The sequence below is a fragment of the Lathyrus oleraceus genome, chromosome 3, assembly GCF_024323335.1.
Source record: "Lathyrus oleraceus cultivar Zhongwan6 chromosome 3, CAAS_Psat_ZW6_1.0, whole genome shotgun sequence".
Lineage (NCBI taxonomy): Eukaryota > Viridiplantae > Streptophyta > Magnoliopsida > Fabales > Fabaceae > Lathyrus > Lathyrus oleraceus.
The window spans coordinates 289,901,191-289,907,190 of record NC_066581.1 but is presented as its reverse complement, the minus strand read 5'-3'; positions in this window follow the sequence as shown (position 1 = coordinate 289,907,190).

Here is a 6,000-nt window from a genome sequence, read left to right as displayed (position 1 = left end):
GGGTAATGGAACCCCAACCCATTGGAGGGAAATGTTAATAGCAAAGGATTTCACATGAACTATTCTACGAAGTTCTTTAAACAATGATAAACTTAGATTGAATTGGGTTTTGACTATTATAGTGCTAAACTTATTGGTATAAGCCCTAGAGGCCAATACTTTTGGTACTTGTATCAAATTATTTATTAATAATAAAATGCTTTTTCTTTATTATGTTTGTTTAATAAAGTCCCTAGAGTAGCTAGTCCGTTTAATGTATCAAGTGTTACTTAATCATGAGATTCCATTAAACATAAGGACATTATTCTTAAAGTATCCGTAGTCGAGCTTTGTTGTGAAGTGGGATAACATTAAAAATTAATACTATTATGTATATAGACCGATGATCACATCTCATGGATCATAGATAAGGAGTTATCAAGTCTTAAACATAAGTATGAATATTGAGAGTAATATTTATACTGGATTGACCCGTTATGCGAATAATATATAAAATGTTATGCTAAGTGTCATAAGTTATTCTCATGGTGATAATGGTTTATACCATCATTTGACCTGAAACCACTATGTACCCTAGATGTAGACTCGAATGTCTTATTGCTGATCAAACATTGTTCGTAACTAGATGACCATAAAGACAGTTGATGGGTACTCCATGAAGCATGCTGAGGGACATGAGTGACCTAGATGGAATTTTCCCATCCTGCGTAACAGGATAAATGTCTACGGGCCCAATATTGAACTGGACAAGGATGACATGGTCTATGCCTTGTGTTCAATATAGACATAGGGGCAAAAGGGTAATTATACACATAAGTATTATCACAAAAGGATTTGTCAGACCACATGACATTTTCGTGTCTTGGATAGCAGTGATGTGTTGCTAGATATCGCTCACTATTTATTATGTTAAATACGTAATTTAATATAATTGCTAATGTCGCGAAAACCTACAGGGTCACACACAAAAGGACGGATTGATGAGAGATATAGTAACTAAGAAACACCGTAAGGTACGGTGCACTTAAGTGAATTGTAGAACATCGTAAGGTACGGTGTACTTAAGTAGAATACGAAATATGGTAAGGTACCACACACTTAAGTGATTTTGACATATCATAAGATATGGGCCACATACACTTAAGTGGGTTTTTTAGCTTGTAACCCACACAAGTGGTTCTATAAATAGAACCCTTGTGCAAAAGCATTTGTGCAGTTGTAATTTCGTTTCTCTCTCTCTCTCTCTCTGTCTCTCTCTCTCTCTCTCTCTCTCTCTCTCTCTCTCTCTCTCTCTCTCTCTCTCTCTCTCTCTCTCTCTCTCTCTCTCTCTCTCTCTCTCTCTCTCTCTCTCTCTCTCTCTCTCTCACACACACACACACACACACACACACACACACACACACACTCAAAGCCTTCATTCGTAGCAGCTAGCACTGAGATCGAAGGAATATGTTCGTGTGGGTTGAGTAGAGGCGTTGTCACCATTCAACGTTCGTGATCGCTCCGTAGATCTGCATCAAAGGTTTCAATCTCCACAAGAGGTAACAATTATATCAATGGTCATGCCCATTTGTAAGGATCAATAAAGGAATTTTTTTTAAATCCCGCTGCGTTTTTGATCGCTATTCTCCTTCAGTGGTATCAAAGCCACTTACGAAACCATGCATGTGATAGCTGTTTATTTTTTGTATTTTCTGTATTAATACGATTAAAAGACAAAATGAATCAAAAAATAAACGAGTAATTAAATTTGGCATCATGTGTGTATGATTTGGATGATTAGTGTTGACTATGCTTCGGAATCTGACGTTAGTATGGTGAAGTAGCGATACATCGATCGTCCATAGGTTACGCAATTGAGATCGATCAAGTTATATATATGATATAAGTAATCCTGATGCAAAATATGGTATATATGATATACTGTTTCTGTTTCGTTCATTCAAACACTTAATGATTGTTTTGCTTTGAGTGATCAATGGTCATTTGCTTCTTGATTCGACACTAGTATGGTGAAGCAATGACGTGTTGATAAATCATACTGAATTAACAATCGAGGTGTGTTTGACGATATGAAATTGGTGCATTAAGGTTCATGACGGTACAAGGATTGTGCTGTCAAAGAGTTATGCGATTAGGGTTGTGACCGGGCAGCGGAACCCCTGGCTAACTCTGCGTAGTGTGATTGTTCGCCAAAATTTAATTTAGTTTATTTAATTAACAGAATTTAAATTAATAATAATAATAATATGTTTATTATTATTGTCTTGTGGTGATCGATTATGACCTTAGTTTTTCTTTATTTTGTTTTGGGATTTTAAAATACGACCTGTGTGTCGTGCCTCTCTTTTAATCTCTTAATGTAACTTCTTTTCTCATCTCACTCCCTCGTATGTAAAACGGGTTTCTTTTATGTAATGTAATGTTATGAAGAAAGAGAAAAATACAATATCAAAGGAGGACAACCTTGAAGATCTTGCTTGGAGAAGCTTAGATTGTTATTAGGTTAGCTTAGGTTCTCTCATTGGTTTGGAAGAACAATTGCGCTAAGGGCCATAACTGTTTCATTTTGTATGCATGTTGATGCATGTGAGAGACGATTTATATGATAAATAAGCTGGTGGGATCAGAATTATTGCAAATTCCCTCAAATTAAATATTAACTTTATGTTTTCTAAGTTTTAGCACTCATCAAGACTAGTATCAAATATTGTAGTTTTCGCCTACGCGAGGTGCATGTTCTATATTAGTAAGATGCGATGGGATAATTGTAATATCGAATTGCTAAAACAATGGGTCAAACTTAACTAAACAAATTATAATAAGATTATGTATGTTTAGAAGCAAGAGTTGGAAATGATCCATGTGATGGATTGGAATAAGGAGTTATTGACCCAACTAAAATATTCGAGAGTTGTATTAGATACAATTGGTAGGAGTTCCTACCTAAATAACCTAGTTTTGTGTAATCCTCCTTCGTAGACTTAAAACAAAGTGAAACGTGGATCTCAACCCACTAGAAAATCTTCCAACGGGATTTTCCGAATCAAATGATGAGGGTCATTTGTTTTGAATAAAATAGTGGGAGCATATTTAATTAAAGGCATAATTAAATATGTTATTGATACTTATATTTTCATTATTTTTATGTAGATTACCATGACAACAAACACCTCTAACAACATATTATGATCAATCCTTGATAAGGAAAAATTGTCTGGGACAAATTTTCTGGATTGGCACCGAAATATGAGGATTATCCTCAAACATGATAGAAAGTTGTATGTCTTGGAGAAAGCTGTAGGCAGCGGACCCCCGGCTAACTCTGCGTAGTGTGATCGGTTGTCGAAATTTAATTTGATTAATTAAAGGAATTAATAATAATAATAAAGTTTTTATTATTGTGGTGATCGGTTATGGCCTTAGTTTTCCTTTGTTTTGTTTTGGATTTTAAAATACGACCTGCGTGTCGTGCCTCTCTCTTAATCTCCCAAATGTAACTTCTTTTCTCATCTCACTCCCTCGTATGTAAAACGAGTTTCTTTCATGTAATGTAATGATATGAAGAAAGCAAAGAAGTCAGTGCCAAAGGAAGACAACCTTGAAGATCTTGCTTGGAGAAGCTTAGATCGTTATAGGTTAGCTTAGGTTCTCTCATTGGCTTGGGAGAACAATTGCGCTAGGGGCCATAACTGTTTCATTTTGTTTATATGTATGTTGATGCATGTGTATGTATGTTGATGCATGTGAGAGACGGTTTATATGATAAACAAGCCGGTGAGATCAGTAAAATTGCAATTCCCTCAAAACTAAATATTAAGTTTTAAGCTTTCCAAGTTTTAACACTCATCAAGACTAGTAATGGAAATTGTAGGTTTCGCCTACGCGAGGTGCATGATCTATATATTAGTAAGGTGCGATGGGATAATTGTAATATCCAACTGTTAAAACAATGGGTCAAACTTAACTAAACAAATTATAATAAGATTATATATGTTTAGAAGCAAGAGTTGGGAATAATCCATATGATGGATTAGAATAAGGAGTTATTCACCCAATTGAAATTTTCGAGAGTTGTATGAGATACAATTGGAAGGAGTTCCTACCTGAATAACCTAGTTTTGTGTAATCCGCCTACGCGGACTTAGAACGAAGTGAAATATGGATCTCGACCCACTAGAAAATCTTCCAACGGGATTTTCCGAATCAGATGATGAGGGTCATTTGTTTTGAGTAAAATAGTGGGAGCATGTTTAATTAAAGGCCAAATTAAATATGTCAATGATACTTATATTTTCATTATTTCTTATGTAGATTACCATGACAACAAACACCTCTAACAACATTTTGCGATCGATCCTTGACAAGGAAAAATTGTCTGGGACAAATTTTCTGGATTGGCACCGAAACCTGAGGATTGTCCTCAAACATGATAAAAAGCTGTATGTCTTGGAGACACCTGTTCCTGAAGAGGAACCTCCTAGTTCTGCACCTAAGGCAGAAAGAGATGCTTATAAGAAGCATGTCGATGATGCCAATGAAACTGCTTGTCTCATGCTAGCTACCATGAACTCAGAATTGCAAAAGCAACATGAGAACATGTCAGCATTCGATATGATCGAACACCTGAAGCTGCTCTATCAAGAGCAAGCAAGGCATGAGAGGTTTGAAGTTTCAAAAGCCCTTTTTCAAGGCAAGTTAGCTGAGGGAGCCTCTGTAGGTCCCCATGTACTCAAGATGATTGGGTATGTGGAAAACCTTGACAGACTGGGTTTTCCCCTCGGAAAGGAACTTGCGACTGATTTGATCTTGCAATCGTTGCCAGATAGATTCAGTCAGTTTGTCCTGAATTTCAATATGAATGATATGGACAAATCGCTTCCTGAGCTGCTAGCCATGTTAAGAACGGCTGAGCAGAATCTGAAGTCAAAAGGGAAGTCCATTCTGATGATCGGAAATGGAAAGAGACAGAACAAAAGGCCCATCAAGCAGGGTGATAAAGGGAAAGGCAAGGAAGTTGTCAAACCCAAACCCACCGTTGCTGCTTTGAAGCCTAGTGGAGGCATAGCAAAAGCAGGCACCTGCTTCCATTGCGGTAAAACCGGACACTGGAAGAGAAACTGCCCAAAGTACCTGGAAGATAAGAAGAATGGAGTAGAGACTTCAACTTCAGGTATTTTTGTTATTGAAATTAATTTATCTACTTCTGTGACATGGGTATTAGATACTGGATGTGGTTCTCACATTTGTACAAATGTGCAGGGACTAAAAAGGAGTAGAAAATTGGCAAAAGGTGAAGTCGACCTACGAGTTGGCAATGGAGCAAAGGTTGCTGCTTTAGCCGTAGGAACTTATGGATTGATTTTACCTAGTGGTTTAATAATTCAGTTAGAGAACTGTTATTATGTACCTGCAATTAGCAGGAATATTATTTCCGTTTCTTGTTTGGACAAGTTTGGTTTTTCATTTATAATAAAGAACAATTGTTGCTCAATTTATTTGAATGATATATTCTATGCTACTGCACAGATGAACAATGGACTATATGTCCTTGATCTTGAAATGCCTATTTATAACATTAATACTAAAAGGATGAAACCAAATGAGTTAAATCCAACTTACCTTTGGCATTGTCGGTTAGGCCACATAAATGAGAAACGCATTTCCAAACTCCATAAAGATGGACTCTTGGACTCTTTTGATTATGAATCATATGAGACATGCAGATCTTGTTTAATTGGAAAGATGACAAAGTCCCCATTCACAGGAAAAGGTGAAAGGGCTAATGATCTTTTGGCCCTCATACATACTGATGTATGCGGACCACTGAACATACCAGCCAGAGGAGGTTTTCAATACTTCATCACATTTACTGATGATTTCAGTAGATATGGTTATGTGTATTTAATGAAACACAAATCAGAGTCCTTTGAAAAGTTCAAGGAATTCAAGAATGAAGTACAAAACCAACTAGGTAAGAATATTAAAACTCTTCGATCA